Genomic DNA, 24,662 nt, shown 5'->3' with positions numbered 1-24,662 from the left:
GTCATGTCTGCCCTTTTCAAAATGGCACCCAAACATGTCAGATGAAAGGTCAGAGATCTCATAATAGCGTTGAAGACATGGCAAACATTTGACTCTGGTGTTAGCATTATTAGATATGAGTCATGTCTGTCTTGAAGTGTTTATTTGCCTGCTTTTCTGTTTCTGACGTGCTGCTGTGATGCACATGGATCTGTTTGTCTCGCCTCCCTCTGCGGGTTGTTAAAAAGGATGGCAGGTCAAATGCAGACCACAAGCACGCCATTGTTAGCTTTACTCTCTGAGCAGATGTGGACGGTTGTAAATCACACTAAACGGCACTTAACAGCAGACGCTTTTCAGAAACATCTTTGTTACTCTCAATAATTTATTGATAAGTCTCAGTGCTCTGCTTGGAAATATAAATCGAAAGCCTGGAGAAATTCACTCTTTTAGCTTCTCAGATGAATGTCTTATGAATGTTGTAATAATGCGTCACTATAATTTAGTTTTTATATTAATATTTTATTTGTAAATAAATGCCTATCCTGTCTTTGTGATTCGCAGTTTTTTATTTAATTTGGATAATATTTTGTTCAAATGACAAGCATTAAACAAGGTCAGCATTCAATAATTTATTCAATGTATCACAGGAGAAAATAAATAAAAGAAAGTTGTTTTTTTTTCTTTTGTCCTGTGATTTCATTTAATAAATTATTGACTGCAGTCTTTCTTTGGTATTACTTGTTTGAAGAAATTTTATCACAACACCAAACTTATCTAAAACAGAATGACTGCAAATGACTGACTAGGAGATCAGGCATGATGTATTGTTTGTTGCTTTATTGAAAAATCCTAGAATATTTCACATAATTGGATATGATGTATTTGTTGCTTTATTAAAAATTCATAAAATGTTTCATGTTATGTTTGGTTATTAGGTTAGTTTTTATTTATTTTATTATTTATTTATTTTATTTAATAGGGCTTTTTTATTTTATTCTATTTTATTTTATTTTATAGAAGAAAGGTTGGATGGGCCAAAAAGTAGACATTTTATTTAAAACTATTTTAGAATATTTTTGTAAGTGGATATAAGTTTAGATTGATTAGATTTGTTTATTTTATTATTTAGATTTATTTAATAGAGATTTGTTTTATTTTATTTTGAATTTATTAATTTAATTTTTTTTTATTATTTTATTTTATTTTATTCAAATTTGCAAAAAAAGATTTGATGAGCCAAAATTGTATTCAAAACTATTTTAGAATACTTATTTGGAGAGGATGAGTTTAGATTTATTTAATTGTATTTTATTATTAACCAGAGCTTTTTGTTTTAAATTTTATTTTGCATAATTTTTAAAATGTAGTTTCATTTTATTTAATCATTCATTTTCCATTGACGTAGGCCCCTGTTTATCAGGGGTTGCCACAGCGGAATGAACTGCCAACTATTCCTGCATATGTTTTATGCAGCGGATGACCTTCTAGCCACAACCCAGTACTGAAAAAACCCAATACTCTCTCATTCACACACTCATACATTAAGGCCATTTTAGTTCATTCAATTCACTTATACAACATATCTTTGGACTGTGGAGGAAACTAGAGCATCCAGAGGAAACCCACGTTAATACAGGGAGAACATGCAAACTCCTCATAGAAATGCCAACTGGCCCAGCCGAGGCTCAAACCAGCATCCTTCTTGCTGTGAGGTGACATTGCTAACCACTGAGCCACTGTGTCACCCTTTTTATTTTTTAAGAAGAACAATTGAATGGGCCAAAACGTAAACAATTTATTCAAAACTATTTTATAATATTTATTTGGATAAGAATATGGGGAGGATTCGGAGATGCATTTGCTCAAGATCTGCTGTTCTCCCTCCTTACAGTGGAGGGCGCTGTTACTCTGTGAGATCAGAGGGCACTGTTTTGTTTTCTTTTTTTATAATCCTTTTTTCTTTTTTCGACCTCTGTTCTGCTGCACACCATTAAGACGGTGAGGCTACACTTTGGATCTGTTCGTCTCACACGCCTCAGTCATTAGAAAGGATGTTTTTGTTTTGGTCTGGATCCACCACCCACCTGTGTGAATGTCATACAGAACACAGCTGGCAAATGCACCACTACCAGACACCTGCTCGCTTCCAGGAACTCGCTTGCACTTTATTTGTGTTACATTTTATTAGTATATAACTTGTATTTAAAGTGTGAGAATCTAATTTTGTTTTTTAAATTGCATTTATTTTGTTTAATTTATTTAAAATAAGACAGATTAAAATTTTTCACTAATCACAACAATTTTTACTTAAAATTGTTAACTTGCACAGGCTGAAGGGGTTCTAACCCAGTACTGGTAATTTGTACATATTAAAGCGGTAGAGTATGTATGTATGTATATATATATATATATATATATATATATATATATATATATATATATATATACATATATATATATATATATATATATATATATATATATATATATATATATATATATATATATATATATATATATATATATATACAACAGTTCTGTCTGGTTCTTGAATCTGATTGGCTAATAGCCGTGCGATATTTCGCCAGTAACATCACACAAACGCCTCTTCCCCCTTCACCTCTGTGTATTACTCCGCCCACATACAGAGACATGTAAGTGACATTATAAGTCAAACTCTCTCTATTGTATGTTGTAGTGCTGTATTTATACCGATTTGCTTGCATACCAGGAATGTGTGTTGTGTTTGCTGATTGAAATAAGCAAAGTTCGCATGCGTTTAGCATTTTTACTTATCGCAAACACAACAGCTTGCAGGTAGTGAATTCGTTGTTATTTTCGTGGTAATTATTGTGAAATCCTGATTGCTATAGAGAAATACTGTAGAATGTAACACTATAAGAAGATATCTCTGTAGATAGATGGCATTTCATGTCACATTCAGCCTTATAATCTTAAAGTGTGCGCAAAATCAGCTGCTTTGTCATCACTTTAGACATAGAGTCATTCATTGGTGAATTAGTAACGGCTTCTGCTGTTTTGACATCAGCTGCCGATGTGAATGAATGGCGGAAGAAAGTAGTTCCTCATAAAAAGGGATTTTTAGACTCTCCGTGTTTGATTTTCTTATTTATATACACGATTATGCCGTTGAACTGTTGTATAAACGATATATCACACTCATAGCAGTGCGATATGACTGTATATCAGCACTGGTGGGACGCTAAGGCACTCAGCCTCATGCCAACGCACACCTCCCACCAGTGCTGATATGCAGCCATATCGCACTGCTACTCGTGTGATATTGCTCAAATATATATATATATATATATAATTGTAATATAACAATTTTTGGTCCATTGATTTTCCCTTTTTTTTTCATGCTCTTTTGGGCCTTAGTGCTTTTATCGCCTTAGTAGAATTGATCCAGGAAAGCAGTATTTCTGCAAACTCATTCTAAAGGAGCAGATTGTAAAAACAGCAGTGTGTAGTGAAAGAGGTTGTCTCTGGGGAAGGGAATGCGCTTATCGGTCTGATTAACAGTGAACTTACAGCCCGAGGATGTTTCTTAAAGATGCAGACAGATGTTCAAGCTTCCCCTGAGAGGAGAAGTGATGGGGCTCGGCCTCGACAAGGAAAAAACCCTGCATGATTAAACTGAATATTACATTTATTTAAAGTTTGATAAAGTCTTATTAATCTTTAATGTTCTTACATCATCTATTCAGTGATAATTAACAGCCTCTCTCAAGCTGAAGGCGCACTGACTCAAATATATTAGCTCTGTGTTGCTTCTGCTGAACGAAGGATGTTTTTGACTGCTTTGTTTGTGCTGTCAGCTAGGGATAAAGCCAACATGTGTACAGACATCTGTCAGAACATCTTTTCTGTGGTTTAAAAAGCTGTTAAGGAAACTGTTCACCAAAAATACGTCTGCTAACATCATGCTTTGGTTATAAAATTTTCTGACTCTGAAGACAAAAGGAGCTGTCCTCATCGCGGTTTTCATTGTAATTATGATTAATAGACTTTATCTTTTGAGTTTGAAAGATGATAAAAAGATAAAAGTGATTTTCAAGTTTTCTAAAGCATTCTTTAGTTGAGGTGTAACATGTGGAAGGCGAAATAACTTTAACATTAACCTCTTGTTCTGAAATGATTGTCAAACATACTCTGCCATTCAAGTATTTGGGGTCAGGTGTATACAAAATGAGATGCATTAAATATCAAAAATTCATTTAAAGACATTTATGTCAATATGATACATTTTTAACAACAATAAAAAGATTATCTAAAACTAATTTAAGTATAAAACCATAGCAAAATAATTAGTGATAATTACGGTCCCAGTGATAATTCTAATACATTTTATTGATTACGTTTATTGATTGACATTATGGCACTTATGTTTACATAGTGATAATACACTACCTGACAAAAGTCTTGTCGTTGATCCCAATTGTAAGTGCAACAAATATTAACTCGACTTCTAGTTGATAATTAGGAAAAGTGGAAGAAGGTAGATTTTTCCGATGAATCATCTGTTAAACTGCGTCCTTATCATTACAAACAACATACTGCATAAGACGTATTGGAACTCGCATGGCTCTAAGATTAACACAGAAATCAGTCAAGTTTGGTGAAGGCAAAGTCATGATTTGGGGGTTACAATTTGTATGGGGGCGTGCGAGAGATCTGCAGAGTGGATGGCAACAAAAGCCTGAGGTATCAAGACATTTGTGCTGCTCATTACATTACAAACCACAGGAGAGGGCAATTTCTTCAGCAGGATAGCACTCATCATACTCCAGCTTCCACATCAAAGCTCCTGAAAACAAATAAAACAAATCTGGGGTAAGATTGAGGAGGAGGCATTGAAGATGAATCCAAAGAATCTTGATGAAGTTTGGGAAGAACGCTTGCTTTGCCATTCCAGATGACATTATTAAAAAGTTATTTGATTCATTGCTGAGATGTATGGATGCAGTCTTCCAAGGTCATGAGAGTCAATATAATTTTTTTCCACCATGGCATTATATTCTTTATTATTTATGTTAAGTGACTACTTTTGTCTAAGCAAAGTCAGACCTTACTGTCCTAGTTAAATAAATGAAAATCAAGGCAGGATTATATTTTATTTGGTAAAATAAGCGTAATCTAGAGCCCTTTGCCTTTCATATAAGCCACTTCTGACACTAAATGATCAACTAGAAGTCAAGTTATTACTTGTTTTTCCTAAATCTTGGATAGGTGACTTTTGTCAGGTAGTGTAGTATATTCACCAGAATTGTAACACCAAACATACAGTAGAAATTTACAATACAGTAAACTGTGCCATATTTCATTAATTTATACAATGCAAATACGCCAGTTTAAAGTACTACCATTTACATTTTACCTTTGTAAACATGGACAAGATCACCACTAAAAGCTCATCACAAACAATTTTTTTTCTATAAACACATTCCTTCTACATAAACTAATATGTAGAAGGTGCTCGGTGCCATTCCCACAACTACTAAACACCATCATGATAACACACATGACGCCAAAGTAATGTAATAACTATTTTTATTAACATTAAATGTTACATGAGCTCTACTATACACAACTGTTGACAAAAACATAGTAGTAAAAAAAGTAAAGACATAGTAATGTCACACAGAAAACATAAAAAGTGAAGTATATAAGGAAACAGACTTTTACCGTAGCATTGTTACTGTTTTCTTGCTAAAATCACTGCCATTTTTTTGTGTTGGTATAAGAAGGAAAGCAATGTAAATACTTAGGTTTTTCCACATTGTTTTTCCCAATGTAAAGGTTTTTAAAGAATATTTATCTTTTGTTTTCTGCATAGATCTGCATTTGCCTCATTTTATTCACCAACCACATATATAATGATATTTCACAACACTACTCTTCTTTTCTAGATTAGATTTAAACGACCCAGGTTTAGTCATGCATATAAAAAACTCTACTTCAATGATAAAGTCTTGAACTTTCCCCTCAATATTTAGATTTATCCTCCAGACATTAAGTTAGGACTTTTATGTGCAGTATTCTATATAATGTCCACATGTGACTTCCACATCTGGCACTGGCTCGGTTGACAAAAAAGGACTTGTAAGTGAAGGTGTGAACAAAAGCCTTAAGTAGTACTTGTGTGATTCTGTTATTTAAGCACTCCTCACCTTTTTCGTCAGTTCTCCCAGCAGTCTCTTCTGCTGGTGCCTGTGCCTCTCAGCAGCTCTCCATCCATCCATCTATCCGTCCCCATGGGTCTCCTTACATTCCTGTAGTGATAAGTCACTCTTGGCTCTTATTTCCCACTGCTACCCCTGTGGAAAACGCACTCCAGACAAACACACATGGACATGGTTATGTGTACCGGAGGCCATGTAATTCGACCAGCTTCCTTTTGATTTGAACTCCAACCCCCCCTTTTTCCCCAGGATCAAACACGCGTCGTTTGAGCCGTTGTTGGTTCAATGAAGGTTCAGTGTCAGTCTGTTTGGCTTGAGGTCTTCACCCTGGTAGAAATGTCCTCGAGGAGGGTATTATTAGCAGGCATTTGTACCTCTGAAAGAAGAGATCACAGGTATGCGAGACCACCTACTTCTACAATTCAATGCAACAAAAAAGACCTCCATTCTGTGTGGGCAGAGAGAAAGGTTATCCTGAATGGGCAGAGTGTTTTGTTAAAGCAGGTTCGGAGGAAAAGCTTTTGAGGCTGTAAAATCAAGCCTACTGTCAGTGATTATAGGAAAAGGAATAGCTCATGTGGATTCACTTTGGGTCAGTGCTTTGGATGAAGAGATGAGTTTCAAAAATGAAAACCCCTATATTATTATTATTATTTTCAGTAATACAGCGTAATCTTGTATTTCACCTACTTGCAAATTTATATTACGTTTACATTTAGTCAAATAGCAGACACTTATGTCCAAAGCAACTCACAGTTGAGGAGGCATTCAGTGATTCAACAAGAAGAGGCAAAACACACGAAGAAGTGTTAATTTAGTGCTAGGGAAGGAGAGAGTGAGCGAGAGAGTTTTACAGGTGGTTTGTCAAGCCCACTCACTTGGGTGAAGCACACTTCTCAAATGCATAATGATGCAATTATTTATTATATGAAGTGATTGTAAGAAAGTGTCTGGTGCAAAAAAATGGTGCAAGTGTTGGTTAAAATGTCAGAGAGATGTGTTTTCTACAGGTAGTTTGTCAAGCCCTCTCACCTGTGCGAGGCACGCTCAGAAATAATGATGTCATGGAGACCATTACGACTGTGTAAGAGTTTTCTCTCTGTCATTTATGTGCCATTGAGTTTTTAATCAGTTAGTCAGTTATGAACTGTTCATCAAAGCTGTAGTCGTGTTTTTGACATGCCGTATAATGGTTAAATTGATAAACTCAAAGGTGCCATTTTTAAATGTTGTTCCCACCCTACAGTATATTAAATGGCCTTAACTAATAAGCACTTGCACTGAAATTAATCATTCATTACAATGTACTTATAGTGTAATACAAAAAAATTGCATTGTACTTATGCTTGATTAAATATCAGCTACTTTTAAAATGAGAGTTATAATTACACTGTCCTTTCCCTAACCCATATCCCACCTCAAGAGCACGACACATGTTCTGCAATACATGATGACATGATGTAAGTACATAGTAGTTGGAGCACTTAACATAAAGCGGGACCAATCCCAATTCTATTTTTGTACCTGTCCCCTTTGGCCCTTGAAACAGAATGTAAAAGGGAAGGGCTTCAAAATTTACCCCTAAGAAATGGGACACAGCTACAACACCTGTACACTTTATCATATGTCATTGCGATCTTCTGCTTAATATGAGATTGACGATCGCTACTGCTGTAGTTATTCCGGTTGCATTATTTTTTGGTATTTATCTTCAGGAAATCAGTGAAGGAAACAATTTTATGTTTTCACAACGATGTAATGTGGCAATAGGATTGTAACTGTATTGGGAATACTGTATGTAAACACACGAAAAACAACATTAACATTAATAGCAGACACTGCAAACAGGTCATTCCCAGCCACTAGACTTTTCTGACAGGGTATTCGAATGTCATATGTGTAAGCATGTTGTGGCCATGGGACTATAAAGGAGTTATTATTTGAGATTAGATAGCAAAATTTAGCAATTTATTTTTAAAAGTATGTTGGTAAACAGGCCCGTGCAGAGACTTTCCAAGGGGCATGTGCTGCGTTGTAGATGAGGGGAGGTTTGGGACAATTGCGAGCTGAAGAGCGGGGGCACTTAGGATTATTGTGGAAGGGCACTTTCTATCCATGACTAAAAAGGGCATGTGCATAGGGTTGAGCCCTATGCCTGTTGGTAAAACACAAATGCGGTTATGAATGCATTAAAACATAAGCTTGTTTGTTGTAAAAATTTTTTATTAAGGACAAAAAAAAAAACTAATTTGTGCATCTCCTGACTTCCGTGTGCAGCCATGCTGCCATTGTAGATGGTGTAAAAAAAAATTGTATCCCTTGGTTTCGAGTGTGATCCTGAAAAAATCTCAGTTTCAAGGGCTATCTAGCTCTTCTCCTAAGCCCTACACCTTCAAGCTAAAGAGAATTGGGAAGGGCTAAGAGATAGAATTGGGATTGGGATTGGGCCTATACACAAGCCTATACACCCTTGCCTGTTTTACTGTGTTCCGCTTCATTTTTACAAATAATCTGATCTACACTTTTCGTTTTTACATGTGATCTAACAGATCGTCTTTGCATTTCCAGAAGGAGATCCAGAAGTCTTGTGATAGGGCTTCCCTTACATCCAACACACAGATTGCCATAAAAAACTTGTCAATGGTGGAGAAGCATTGTCTCACAATTAATGACATACAGGGACGGTGAAAGTGTTAACTAATAATAGCACTTAAGTTTAATATTTCCATATCAATATTCCAATATTTTTGAGCTAGAGGTTACATTTATTCCACAAACACAAGCTCCAGTAATATAGCTGATGTTACGTTACACTTTGTCACTTTTTAGCCACATAAAACAGTTTAAGGTGCACTTCTAAAATACTCTAACAACACCATTGGTAACTAGTTTAAAAATATATTTTTAAAATAGACTTTTATTGCATACACTTCTTTATCTTCATCCCTGATCTTACCAGTTTCAAGAGGTCTTGCTGTTTTTTTTTTTGATAGCTTGACCTTTTGTAACAGCAGTTGAGCAACTAACAACAGTTTTTTTTCCCCAAGATGCCAGCTTGAGTTTTATTTTCCAGTAAGTAGAAGTGATTTCTAAAGAAGCTGCTGCTCCAGGGCCTTGTGCAACCATAACTCACCCTTGATAGTCCTTGACCCTAATTCAAATCTGTGGCTTGTATAACTCTGAATTATATTTGGGACACTATTTGCTCTGACTTCAGATCACGTCTGCCATTAATTTGGGGGTAATGCTACTGAGGACCTAAAACTGTCACTTTCTTTCCATTTCCTTGGATTGATGCAACTGGTTAAAAAAAAGCCTGGAGGTGAAAAACGATGAGAGTCTTGTGAGCCCAGCTCATTTCATCAAACCGATGAATTGTTGTCTATAATAGTTATTTTCTTTTGCCCTGTTAAACAGTTTGTGCCAAAGGTGATGCTATAAATGTAGGCTAGAACCATTTTGTTGACAAGAAATGAAACAAAATGTTCCAGTAGGTGAATCACTAGCGCCACTAGCTCACGTCACAAACAGCAACAGCTGTGTCGATTTATTATTTTATTTAAAGCCTCGCATGTTGTAATTTCCACAACAGTATAATTGCTTTTGTGCACTCTTGATATGAATTGACAGTCTGCTTTCAATGAGGGCTGTTTAGCTTCTTTAAGTGGATTCTCTCCAGGTGCTTAAGTGTTCGTGACTGACTCATGTTTTTCGTTTCACACGACCAATGTTGCCTGTGCACTTTTCCTGAGAACTTGCCGATCACGTTTTCTCTTCTGCATTTAAGGCATAATGGTGGCGAGAGCTCTTTGGGTTTTGTTGAAAACTATGCAGTGCCCTTGCACAAAATGTGACTAGTTACTTGCTTTAATCCATTTGCTGAAGTGCATAAGTGCTCCTTCTCTTTCTCTTTCATTCGTGCTGAAGTGGGCTGCCAGTATTTCATCTGTAATCCACTGCTATTTTAACATAGTGCTCTGCCGGTCCTTTGAGCCCAACTATTAGATATTGTTCCTGGCTGGAGGTTCGTCTTAGTAAACAGTGGGGGCTCCATTATCAAATATGCCTTCACTTTCCTCCTGCTGTTCAGTTGCCACATGACTGTTTCCTCCTTTACCAGCCTGCCCAAGGGAATTGTGCAGGATTATGTTCGGTCTCTCTTTCTACTGGAGAGGGCCTGAGGAGGAAGTTTCAACATGTTTACTTGTTGAAACTCTCTATAAAGGGGCAAAGAGTGGTGTGTAAGTGCTTCATCTGTTCAGCGGTGCATGAGTGTGTTGGTAATGAAGCGTATAGGAAGGGCTTAAAAGTAACACTTGCCAAATAGACGAGTTGTTTTTGTCACAATAAAGTCTGATATCAATTCTCTTAGACAGTGATATGATATTTGGAGATAATTCGTACAATACTTCTGCATGTTTATTCTAGGAAGGGGTCTAATATATATTAGTCAGTGTGATACATATAAACTCTTTGTTTACATCTATTAATCCGTAGGGGTCTAAGAGAGCTTTGTGGGCACCAGAGAAGTGTTGAATTTCTTTATTTGTTCCTTTTTTCTGTTTCTTAAAAATATGTTGAAAGCTTAAGTCTGATTACAATGTATTTAGCACACATTGTGCCACAAAAAGCGCAAGTAGAATGCATATAAGATGCCTTTGTTGTTGTTCTTTTGTTGAAATAAATAGGCAGTGTTGGGTAGGTTACTTTAAAAAAAGTAATAGATTACAAATTACTGTTTACCACTAGGAAATTGTAATCGGATTACATTACTATTTACTTAATGTAAAAAGTAATCAGATTACTTTAAAGTTACTTTTAAAACATATAAATATACCTATAAAAATACTAAACAAACTGCAGCTCTTTCAATAATTTAATATTCACTAAAAAACTACAATGGGTTGAAAAGACTTAGAGTTCCGCCAAAACGTAACATTTTCAGTTCTTCTCACATGGCTCGCTGTTTTCAACTGGGGCCGCCTGGGTAAAAGATGCCATATGTGAACAGCCCCATTATCAGCTATTCTTCTCTTCACATTCAGAAGATACCTTCACTCCCTGTTCCTGCACAAAAAATCAATTTAGCCTGTTTAGTCTGAGTTGGGCTGCTGTGTTTTAGGGCCCTGGTGTCCTCCTTCGTGACGAGTATTGTCGTAGAAGGCTTTCTATTCGAGTGCTTGAACAAGTTGCTGGTTGAGTTAAAATCAGTGGTAAGTTCTTCAGACTGTATTTTACAGCAATATTTTTGTTTTTATGCTTAATGAACTTAAAGTAATATCTTTTTTTTCACTTGAAAAAGCAACCATTCTTGTCAGCAACCATTTCAGCTTGTTCTCTACAGCAGTTCAAAAGGGAACGCTTATTAACTGACACTGCAGCAGAAAACGTGATTTAAAAGAAGGATTTTTCCTCCACAATCTATATTTATAACGTAAGTAATGCAATTACATTGACATTAGTAACTGTAATCAAAACATTACACAAATTGAAAATGTAATTCGTTACGTTGCTGCATTCCTGTGGAACGCATTACACCCTACTCTGTAAATAGGAATATACATGATTAATAAAAATATACCTTTTAATGTCAAGGATATAGGATAAATAAACCGTTCACTTTTTCTATTTGCTAATTGATGATGGTTTATTTTTTAACTCTAAATTATCTGCCAATCATCATGTTTACTCATTCATATTAAACACATGCACATGTGTACGCATATTACATAGCTTTCATAATGTACCGAAAACTAAGTTAAAACATACCAGTAGAAATGTTCTGCTTATGTTGTGCTTCTGATGGAGGTTTGGTTGGCTACATCTTGAATTTACTTAAAGAATTTAATTTATTTAAAGTCTATGTAATTGTTACTTTCTTGTGTTATTTACGATATTTGGGGAAGGAAGCATTGAACTTGAACTGATATGGAAACGGGTGCTACATTTTTGACTTGTGGTGAAAGGAATAGTCCAGTCACAACAGACTTGACCGCTTGACCAATCAGAGCAGAGTAAGCTCTTTGAATGAAATGTTTTATTTTATTTTATTTTTTTATTAATCTATGAGAATTACTGATTTTAAATATATATTTTGAAAAAATTAAGTTGAATTTTTGACATTAGATGAATGCAAGTCTTTTGTTCAAGAACACCAAAAGGATGAATGTTTAAAATGGCATAATAGGAGCATTTACACAAGAACCTTTAATGCAGACATTAAATATGGTGGAGTATTTAAACATAGCATCTACTTTTTGGCCACCTTCTGACATAAATTTGTTATTTGAATCACTGTTTTTTCTTTCATGTTGTAATGAGGTACATGTATAAAAAAAACAATATTTCACAGTAAACATATTTTAGGCGCCATTTTAGTTTGACCATTTACTACTGGCTTATTGCCTGCATATTATTAATACATTAACTGTTTATTAACACTTATAAAGTATGATCTTCTTTTACATTCCTAATATCTCCCAAAATCTAAGGCCAATTAATAACTATTAATAAGTAGCTAATAATAATAAGAATAATAATAAATAACCTTTTATTTATAGGCGCCTTTTAAAGCAACTCAAGGACATCTTACAGTATGTTGAAAGCACATCATAAAAATACAAGCAGTAAAAAGCATTAGACATGATATTAAACCAGAAAATCATTAAAACCTACTGTATCTTGAACAAAAAATGTTTTTATCTGAGATTTAATATTGGAAATAGTTTCCACCTGGCTAATGTGCAAAGGCAGGGAGTTCCATGACTTTGGTGCTGTACAACCAAAAGCCCTGCCACTAAATGATTTTATCTTAAAGTTTGGAACAGATAACAATTCAGCAGAAGATGATTTCAGTGAGCGCAAATGAGTGTACAATAAAGAAGATCAGAAAGATAGTGAGGTGGCAAGTTATGAAAAGCTTTGCATGTTAAGAGGAGCTTTGCATGTTTGTCTTCTTCTTTGCAAGTCTTCTTCTTCGTCTTGTTCATATTCTTCGTCATCATCTTGGTCGTCTTGTTCTTTGTTTTCTTTGTCACCTTTTTCTTTTTTGTCTTAGTCTTCTTTTTCATCTTCTTTGTCCTCATCTTTGTCTTTTTGGTCTTGAACTTTGTCGTCATCTTCTTGGTCTTCGTTGTCGACTTCTTCTTCGTTTTGGCATTCGTCTTCTTTTTGTTTTTTTGTTTTTAGTCTTCATTTTTGTCGTCTTTTTCAATGTCGACTTCTTCGTCTTCATCTTTGTCTTGGTCTTCATATTCATCTTGGTCTTCGTCCTCATCTTCTTTGTCATTTTGTCTTGGTCTTTGTCTTTTTAGTTCTCGTCTTCTTGGTTTTCATCTTCTTGGTCCTTATAGTCTTCGTCGTCATCTTCTTTGTTTAGGTTTTCGTCTTCATCTTCTTTGTCTTGGTCATCATCTTCTTTGTCTCTGTCTTCTTCGTCTTCATCTTCATTTTTGTCGTCATCTTTGTCTTGGTCTTTATCTTCATCTTGGTCTTCGTCACCATGGTAATCCGCTTCTTTGTCTGATTATCTTTTTTGTCTTTGTCTTGGTCTTTGTCATCTTGGTCTTCATCGTTGTCTTCGTTTTGTTCTTCTTCTTCGTATGTCAGAGACAGGGATAGAACCTGGGTCTCTGGTGTGAGAGGTGAATCATGTAACCACTGAGCTACTGAGAGTTGGTGAACATGATTAACGAAAGGCAACTTGCTTCTTTGTGGATATTTATTAATATCGTAAAAATCTTCAATAAGAAACAAAGCTAGGTAAGGCAAAAACCTAGTTCCTTTTTTTTAATAACACTCATAGCATTTTGCAGTAAGAAGCTACAATACAGATAATTTATCTAAAACTTCACTACAAAATTAAATAGCAAATCAAATGAAAATCGCAATATGTCAAAAAATCGCAATTAGATATTTCCCCTAAACCGCACAGCACCCAGTGCACTAACTGGTAGTTTTTTGAGCTAAAAGTCTTACTTAATAGTTTGCCAATGGTGTCTAAATAGTGTAAATTGTACATTAAAATTTGTATCACATTTTATCCTTTGTTTGGATTGCTTTAATAAATATTTGCAGGTACACACTTCTGCAACCCAGTTGGCATCCATATTTTTTTTTTCATCTCAGCCGGCTGGTCATGAGTGGCAGTGTGATGTTCCCATAGCAACCCTGCTGTTTGGTTAATGACTGCTCTGCTGTTAAATGGCATGGGAAGACTGACGGCAGGCGAGACGAGAAAGCTGGAGAAGCAAAAAATAAGATGCAGGAGAGGAGAGAAAATGTGCTGTTGCATCTTAGGGATAACTCGATTATTTTGGCGGATTTGTTTTCGAAATTCGTTTTGCATGCAAATGAAGAATGCCTTGCAGAAAAGACTGACAAACCCTTTTTTTTATATGCATCTCATTTAAGTTCCCAAACCACATACATTTAAATGGATAGATGAAGGTAATATAATCATCACTATTATCTCTACTTTTAAAAGCACTTTGATTGGCACTGATGTGACTCGACCCACTGAGCTGGGGGCTTGTGCAGTGAGGGCTGCTGGGATAGAACAGATGTCGTGATTCAGACAGTGCAGTAGGTGGATTCTGGCTTCACTGCAGAGAGAAAGAAATGGCAAATACTGCTGACTTGTACACAGATCACAGACAACAGGGATACACACACCTTCATCACCCATGCACAGTCACTACTCGTCATAAAGTCTTCTAAAAAAAAAATTCTGCTGGTAACACCCTATCCATAACACTCAGTCCATCATCTGTCTGTCTGTCTGTCTGTTTGTCTGTCTGTCTGTCCATTCATCTATCCATCCATCCACATCCGTCCGTCCGTCCGTCCTTCCGTCGTCTATCCGTCTATCTATCCATCTGTCTGTCTGTCTGTCTGTGTGTCCGTCTGTCCGTCCATCTATTAGTCTATATATCTATTGTCTGCCCATCATTTATTCTTCTATCCATCCATCCGTCTGTCCGTCCATTCGCCTTTTTATATCTGTCTATCTATCTATCTATATCTATCTATCTGTCTTTCTGTCCATCCGTCTATATATATCTATCTGTCTGTCCGTCTGTCCGTTCGTTCGCCTTTCTATCTCTGTCTCTCCATCCATCCGTCTGTCCGTCTGTCCATCTATCTATCTATCTATCTATCTATCTATCTATCTATCTATCTATCTATCTATCTATCTATCTATCTATCTATCTATCTATCTATCTATCTATCTATCTATATCTGTCTGTCTGTCTGTCTGTCCGTCCGTCCATCCGTCTGTCTATTTATATCTATCTATCTGTCTGTCCGTCTGTCCCTCCGTTCGCCTTTCTATCTCTGTCTCTCCATCCATCCGTCTGTCCATCTATCTATCTGTCTGTCCGTCCATCCCTCCGTCCGTCGTCCATCCGTCTATCTATCCATCTGTCTGTCTGTCTGTGTGTCCGTCTGTCCGTCCGTCTGTCTGTTTGTCCGTCTGTCCGTCCATCTATTAGTCTATATATCTATTGTCTGCCCATCATTTATTCTTCTATCCATCCATCCATCTGTCCGTCCGTTCGCCTTTCTATCTCTGTATATCTATCTATCTATCTATATCTATCTATCTATCTGTTACATGCCTGGGGGTGTTGCTCTGTTGTTCCCTCCTCCCCTCTCTGTTTCTATTTGCTGTCTCCTATACTTCTAAAATCTAGGTGTTCCGATTGGTTGGCAGAGTTCTCCCGAGTGGACCAATCAGAAGAGGATGGGTGTTATTTAAACGCTCCAGTGATATCTATCTATCTATCTATCTATCTATCTATCTATCTATCTATCTATCTATCTATCTATCTATCTATCTATCTATCTATCTGTCTGTCTGTCTGTCTGTCTGTCTGTCTGTCTGTCTGTCTGTCTGTCTGTCTGTCTGTCTGTCTGTCTGTCTGTCTGTCTGTCTGTCTGTCTGTCTGTCTGTCTGTCTGTCTGTCTGTCTGTCTGTCTGTCTGTCTGTCTGTCTGTCTGTCCGTCCGTCCGTCCGTCCGTCCGTCCGTCCGTCCGTCCGTCCGTCTATCTATATCTATCTATCTGTCTGTCCGTTTGTTCGCCTTTCTATCTCTGTCTCTCCATCCATCCGTCTGTCCGACTATCTATCTATATCTATCTATCTGTCTGTCCGTCCGTCCGTCCATCCGTCTGTCTATCTATCTATCTGTCTGTCCGTCTGTCCCTCCGTTTGCCTTTCTATCTCTGTCTTTCCATCCATCCGTCTGTCCGTCTATCTATCCATATCTATCTATCTGTCTGTCCGTCCGTCTGTCTATCTATATCTATCTATCCGTCCGTCTGTCTGTCCGTCCGTCCGTCCGTCCGTCCGTCCAGTCTATTTGTCTGTATATATCTGCCTGTCTGTCTAGATTTATCTATCCAGTTTTTTAGTGTTTTTGTTTCTACTTATAATTACAGTTTTTCTCAGTCACGTTGATACATTTCTCACAACACTATTTACATTTGTACAACATTTCATGCATTCCTCAAAACAATTAGCACAAACTGCAAAACCTAGGTGATAATCTGCAAAAGTATGTCACTTGTTAAAAATGGATAGCTCCTTCCTCAAAAGCAAGTATTCATGTTATTGAAAGTGTCTGTGTCATCAAGATGAAAAGTCCTGACACCATTGTTTATAAACAAGTCAAATGGCTTTGTCATTAGGACGGTTTACTCTGTTAATTTTTTCAATGCAAAAAAAGTCAGACTTTGTTGACACTTCCTGACAATGCTCAAGACAGCACTAGATACTATTTGCACAGCCATTTGAAAACTGCAGTAAAGTTAGACATCACTGCATTTAGTGAGGTATCCGAGTACAAGACACTGAATATGCATGTTTCACATTTTTACTGCATTTGCTCTTTGCAATTCTAATTTATTCACAGCATTGTGAAAAACAATAAATACAACCTTATTTACAACAAACATGAACTCCCTTTGAGAGCTGTGCACAACTGCAAACAATATTGCATTACATATTAGAACTGAACCTACAACATACACAGGTCTTTAAATCTTTCATGAAATTGTTCAATTTAGAAGACATTCTCAGGAAATAAAAGATTTAATTATTTTAATAAAATTAACTAGTTCAACATTTTTGTATGTAATGACTCAAGTAATGAAATGAGAACTATTAATTTTTATATGTAATAACTATTTGGCAATTACAAGCTTAGTTCATTTTGACTGACATGACATAAGCAAATGATAATGTTATAAAACAGCAGAGACTTGTGTGAAAGCAATTGTTGCATGTCCAAAAGCATTTGCAATATGTTGGAAGGAATGAGAAACTGCTACTATGATGTGCACAAATGACTAATTGTTTTGAGAAATGCATTCACTGATGTGCAAATGTAAATAGTGTTGTGAGAAATGCACCAAAGCCACTGAGAAAAACTGTGATCCATCATTCTACACTCTCAAAAATAAAGGTACAGGAGCTGTCACTGGGGCAGTACTTTTTCAAAAGGTACATATTTGTACCTGAAGGGTCCATAATGGTACCTCAAAGGTCGTTTTTAGGTACATTTGGACCCTAATATGCACCTTTGAGGTACGCACCACTTTTGGTACAAATATATATCTTTTGAAAAGGTACTGCCTCAGTGACAGCTCCTGTACATTTATTTCTGAGAGTGCATATAGTTTTTTTAAGTGATTATTTCCCACCGATTGAGATTAAGGCAAAAAATAATGATAATAATTCATTGTATTTTAGCGTGCAAACAGCTATCATCCATTTTGTTGGTCTTGTGGAGAATAGTGCTGAATTCTTAGATGTTAAAGCAAAGTTAGAGAAGGAGAGTAAAGTATGTGCTGTGATGTATTGTTAGAGTGATTAAATGTCTGGATTACTGGCCTCATATATCTTAACGGTATGATGGAAACATCCCTGTCTCATCCTTTCGTTTAATGCTTGTAAATTTATTCCACATTTTGGCCCCTCTTCATTTCTTAATATCACTGAGCGTAAATGTAAGTGCGTGTTTGAGGAATGAAGTTGGCTTCAGCATTTGGGTTAAAGAAACCAGATTTAAGTTAAAGCAAGACTCACTCATGAGTTAAATCCAGGCCGTGACCAAGCAGAAGCCAATGAGAGATTGTGTTTGTGAATTAAGATGGACCCTGGAGGACAGAACCGCTGAAGGGGAATCAGGAGAAGAGGCAAGAGATATTAAGCGAAGGAATGAGGCTTTAGATGGTTTCCCCGAACCCCAGAGCTCCCCAATCTCTGTCAATCTCAGTGTTTTAGACACACATCCTCCAGGGGATGAGCTAGGCATGATATAGCTCTGAATAGCATTGTCTCTTCTGTAGCCACTTCTTTATATCGTCTCTTTTTGTATTTTACTTTTCCAGTGTGATTAAAAAGACATTTAAAAATTTGTTGAACGTTCACACTAATGTTTAAATGCATGTAATAGTGGATGAATTAAAAAGAATATAAAACATAAACCTTTGTGAACTAAATCATCAACATTTGTGGCATGGTGTTTTTTTGTTTTTTTTTATCTTTCTGAAAAACATAATTAGTTTTATTTATTTATTTTTAATAATTTTTATTTATTTTTTATTTATTTGTTATTTAATTTTATTTAATTCTTTTTTATTAAATTAAATACATTTTAAAATTTAATTTAGTTTAATATTTTTTTAAATGTGTTTTATTTTTATTTATTTTTATTTAATTTAATTTCAGTTAATTTAAAAAAAATTTAATTAAAATTTTCATTTTGTTTTATTTTATTCCAGGTTTGCTTTAGTTTTTTTGTAGAGCCAGAAATGTGGACCAGATTCTTTTATATATATATATTTTTTATTGTCAATTAACAAAACAACTATTTAAGAACATTTTCTGGTTTATTGCTACTTCATGACTAATATAAACACTCAAAAGCTAAAACATAGTGTAATTTTTATTTTTAACATTTAAAAAAATTGCATTCATTTAGTCATTTTCTTTTCGCTTAGTCCCTTTAATTGGGAAACATCCATTTATACTCGTTCACACACATACACTACAGACAATTATGCTTACCCAATTCACCTACCACATGTCTTTGGACTGTGGGGGAAACTGGAGCACCCGGAGGAAACCCGCGCGAACGCGAGGAGTACATGCAAAATCAACACAGAAATGCCAACTGACCCAGCCGAGGCTCGAACCAGCGACCTTCTTGCTGTGAGGTGACAGCACTACCTACTGCACTACCGTAGTTGTTTTTTTGAATGCCATAAAGCAACTTGTTCAACCATGTCTGATTACAGGGAGCCTTTGGAGATTTCCAATTAAGTAGGATAACTTTTTTTTTAGCTGTAATCATGCCAACCATATTATACCGTACATTGAACTCTTATCTCATGTCAAATGTTGGACTCTTTATAGGCACCACATAATGGGCCTCAGATAGGATAACCCACTAATCAGCAACCATGCAGGCTCTGCAAATCTCAAAAAAGAACCACAACAAACAGGTCACACACAGGACCTAGCAGTAACATTGGAGCATTTTTTTATATTAATACTACAAAACCTGTAAAGAAATGCGATGTGACTTCACTGTTGTATATATAATTGTCAAGCGTCTGCTACTAAACAAAGTCCAAACTAGAGTGAATCTCTCCAGTGCATCATCATCATTATTCTGTTCCTCTTCATCCCCAGTGACTGTTTTCTGGATTGGGCTGGTCTTGTGTGTCCCACATGTTAATGGATGATGCTGCAGTTACTCACATCCCCTCTGGTCCTCCTCTTTGCAAAAGAGGCCAGTATTTGGTAATCTGTGTGGCAGTAAATCAACCCTCGCTGTTCCATTAACTAGATTTGTGGGTGGTCTAATACCCATGAGTAATATCTTAAACAAAGCTTTTTAGCCTTGTAGCTCGTTTTAGAAATGTGTGTGTATTTGTGTGCGTCTGCTTAGAGTGCCACGGGTAATGACTATATTTGAACTGGTGAATGGTGCTTTCAATCAGCGCGTGCACTTTTGAGCCCAGACCCGTATCCTAAAGCTGTTTACCAAAATAGACTATTGGATGAAACACAGGTCATTGGGTTTATACACCGGGCAGTGGCACAGTATTGTAAAACCTTGGTTTCGTGTTGCCTAGCAACCTTGCCCAAAAAGTTGCCCCACGTATCGTCACCTTAAGACATCGAGCTCCATGTTTTCTTCTCACCGCAGTTCTGGTTTGCCATTCACTCGCCTGTTGCTTCGGATTACGAGGTGATTTTTAGCGAGTTTAAGCATCTCATCATTGTTATTTCCAGTTTCAGCAGTACAGAATTTTTCTGTCTGACAGACATTTTACCTCAAATTGCATCAGCACAGTGTGTGATAGCAAACTAGTCAGTGTTGAGTGAAAAGACTTGCATGTGAGCACACCTGGAATACATTTTCAAATTTCCTTATTCAGTAGAACGATTTCTTCCTTTATTGCGTTTGCTGTAATTCAAAATGAAACGTTTAGCTAGTCCAAACTGCTTGCTTTGCATCTGATGAAAGACAACGGTGCCTACAATTTTACTCACACCCACACTCTAAAAAACGCTAGATTGTTGTAACCCAATGTGGATTTGGTCTATATTTGACCCATTGTTGGGTTATAACATAATAATAAAATCAATCTGTACTTGTATTAATTTATTGTAAATCTCTGTTCATAGCTAATCCAACCTGTACATAATGTTCATAGTACATCCATCTGTAAATATGACCATAGTTTTTTTATAATTGCACTTTATAACTTATACTTGTTTCCTGCACTTGCTGCTATTGCACTACTGGTTAGACCTAAACTGCATTTCGTTGCCTTGTACATGTGTAATGAAAATAAGCGAGTTACAGATGTGCAGTAATGTTTTATTTTATTCTTTTTAAAAAGCGGGAATCTTATGCGACAGTACAAAACAGTATTGCTGCTTCAGGATATTTCAGACATATGGACATGGACTATTAATTAAGTGGAGCAAAACCACACCACATGCAACTTCATCTTCCATTGGTAAATGAATTTGATAAGAAGTGCGCAACATTTTTACTCTAGAAAGCATGTTTTATGCAGGAATGTAACTGATATGCTGCAACGGCCCCTTTAAATGCGAGATCAATCCTGCAAATTTTGACGCTCTCGCTGCCGGAGCTAAAGGGAGACAGAGCAGAGTTGTCACCAAGTCAGCCAGAGTGACCTTTGGCGCTAACGCTGCTTTTGGTGTAAATGCATCGTAACAATTATTGACAGTTTCATACATTAGTAGTCTTTGCTGATCCTTCCTTTAACAACAAACGGCCGGCGAATCCCGCACTGCAGGGTAGGTTATTTTATCGATCATTAGAAAAATGACAGGAAAAAACATGGCACACAGTTGGCCATACTGTAGTGTTTTTATGAAAATGAACTTTAACGCTTTGTACCTCACAACATCATGTCTGGCCATCTCTCAGTGTTGGTAATCTTCGCGTCATGATCAGTCCCTTGAGCCCTTGCACTTCGCTAGTATCTGAAGGAAATCTGGCATATTTGTTGTTGTTTCAAGTCAACCTTCATACAAACAGGCATATGGATGAATGATGAATCATTTAAACCACTATCAGTTGAATCTTTTATAAAAAAAAAAAATATATATATATACATATATATATATATATATATATATATATATATATATATATATATATATATATATATATATATATATATATATAAATATATATATATATATATATATATATATATATATATATATATATATATATATATATATATATATATTTTTTTTTTTTTTTTTTTCATTTATTTATTTATTTATTTTTTTAAAGGTGCATTTTCAAATTTAACCCTCAGCCGGATGTTTTCATTCACTTAGAGCTGGAAGAGCTTCCTGCATGGAAGGTCATTTTTAAAAACCCATAATAGGGGCTCTATAAAGTATATTTTTAAAATTAAATTTAAATAACACTTTTTAACCCAACAGTTAGAATTGTAAATATTTGTCCCAACATTAAATTACAACAACCCAGCGTTCAGTGTACCTAATAAATATAGTAAATCAAGAGAGAACCAGTCATTTTCACACTGTTTATTTTTTCCACATGCATCCAGACTTTTCCAAAAATACTTTTCCAAAAAAGACTTCTATAATGAAGGCAATTATCTGGCTTGTTTCATGAATTTCCCACTGTCTATCGTCTTCGAGTTATAGTTTTCTCTTGTACCATTTGAATGGTATAGTAATTAAAAGTACATTAAAGGTAAATAACATAATATCTGGCAACCAGAGCTCCTGTTTCTTTTTTTAACTGTAAATTTCACTAATAGTTTTACAGTGACTTGAAACTAATAGTTTAATACAGAGACCCCTATTTTTATTCCCAAATGAATTGATTGTTTATAATTGTCATCTCATCATGCACTCATGCCATTGATCATCCTTTTTTATTTTAGCTCTGTGACTGTGCTGATTCAACAGCCATTTCTCTTGTTTGCCAGCCTCCAAAGTCAGCCTCACTTTAGCAGCGTGTCTCTGGTGGTTTGTTAGATAAGATGTAGGTGAGTTTGGAAGCTCTCCTGTGGGGTCTCTCTCAGTCTCTGCGGGGGGAAGATTCGCTCTCCAGCTGACACTTCAAGAGATTCGCAATCTTCTCACCCACATCCCGAGAGAAGCTGAAAACTCCTGTGTCTGTGTGAGCGAGAGTATATCTGTCATACAGGAGCTGATAGCGCTTTCGGTGGGGGGATTATGGTAGATGAATTTATATGGGTATAAATATGATAAACCTTCAGATCTATTTAGACATCAAGTCAGTGTTTGATGTTCAGCGTAAGTCAGTGTATGTGTCTAAGACAAAATTATATGTTTTGGTGTCTGCTTCAAATAAAATTTACAAAATTGGCTAGACTGTATGATGGGCTGTTAAAATATTATTGAATTAAAAAACGATGCACATTCAAAGTGGTGATGCAGCTATGATGCAATATGTTTTGGTGGCCTGTGAATGAACTGTAATCATTCAGTGTTGTGATCTGCAACTGTAATGTGGTCAAGACCTGCCTAGAACTACTTTAGCCAATCGTTTCCCTGAAAATAATTGCACATCTTAGAACAGGAGTGTCCAAACTTGGTCCTGGAGGGCTGGTGTCCTGCATATTTTAATTCCAACCGCAATTAAACACACCTGAACCAGCTCTTAATAGGTGTACTAGAAACTTCCAGGTGTGTTGAAGAAAATTGGAGGTAAACTTTGCCGGACACCTGCCCTCGATGAGTTTGGACACCCCTGCCTTAGAATGTTCATCAGCCACTGGCTTGCATGGGACTTGTGGAGTTGCGCATCGATGGATTTGCTCTTCAGTGTTTGGACTTTCAGCATTGAAAATTAAACCACACTTTACTTAACTAAACTGAACTCTGAAAACTGGAATGACTGTTTTAATTTATTCTAATTTTCCATGTGAAGCTGCTTTAACACAATCTACATTGTAAAAGCACTATAGAAATAAAGGTTCATTTAATTAAATCAGCCAATCGGAGTTAAGCATTCAAATCTGTAACAATGGGTGAAATACTGCTCAATGCCATTCTCTGTAACAGTATTATATTACAGTTAATCCGAATTTTGTAGCAAATGTGAAAATTTACAAGGTTCATAAAATATCGCTCAGAGAAAATAATCATAATAATAATAATAGTTACAATAAAGATAGTATTAATAAAAATAAAGTTGCTTTATTTCATTAGTGGGCGGCATGGTGGCTCAGTAGTTAGCACTGATGCCTCACAGCAAGAAGATCACAGGTTCGAGGCCAGTTTGCGTTTCTGTGTGGAGTTTACATCGTTTCCCCGTGTTCGCATGGGTTTCCTCAAGGTGCTCCGGTTTCTTCCACTTTCCAATGACATGTGCTATAAGTGAATTGGATGAACTTAATAGCCTGTAGTGTATAAGTAGGAGTGTGTGTGAATGTGAGAGTGTATGGGTGTTTCCCAGTACTAGGTTGCAATACTGGGGCATCCGCTGTGTGAAACATATTTTGGGATAGTTGGCAGTTCATTCCACTGTGGCGGCCTCTAAGAGGAAAATGAATGTATGAATGAATTTCAATTTTCAATTCAATTTTGTAAATGTTTTTGTAATTTGCTAATTAATATTATTAATTTAATATTTCTGATTTTGTTACACTTTTACTTTTAGTGCTTTACTGCTACTTATTTTAACATTTATTTCAGTACTACTCATTTTTTATACAAAAATATATTTAAAAAAATGTATGTAAATATATATTTCAGTGCAGTTTTCTGTTGTTAAGCTGGAATAGCTAATTGTGCTGTGGCCAAGAAAGCTTATTTAGGAAAATGCGTGTAATTACAAAAACACCAGCAAATTTAGAAAAGATCTTTATCAGTTTGGCAGCACAGATGCTGCAAATTTACACAATGCAAAC

General features: G+C 36.0%; 1 protein-coding gene and 1 long non-coding RNA gene across 4 annotated transcripts in view; one reads left to right on the top strand and one right to left on the bottom strand.

Annotated features, from left to right (window-relative positions):
* auts2a (activator of transcription and developmental regulator AUTS2 a) overlaps positions 1-24,662 on the top strand; it is a 760,542-nt gene that overhangs the window by 29,050 nt on the left and 706,830 nt on the right. The gene's annotated exons all lie outside the window — the stretch shown is intronic.
* On the bottom strand, positions 4,675-8,418 carry LOC147842109 (uncharacterized). The gene is made up of 3 exons (XR_015501690.1): positions 7,710-8,418; positions 5,301-7,602; positions 4,675-5,207 (listed from the first exon to the last, which is right to left on the bottom strand). It is a non-coding gene; the product is annotated as an uncharacterized LOC147842109 (long non-coding RNA).

This window comes from Danio rerio, chromosome 10 (assembly GCF_052040795.2).
Source record: "Danio rerio strain M-AB ecotype USA chromosome 10, GRCz13ab, whole genome shotgun sequence".
In the NCBI taxonomy this organism is placed as follows: Eukaryota; Metazoa; Chordata; class Actinopteri; order Cypriniformes; family Danionidae; genus Danio; species Danio rerio.
The sequence above is the reverse complement of the archived record's forward strand: the minus strand, read 5'-3'. Positions and strand labels throughout refer to the sequence as shown.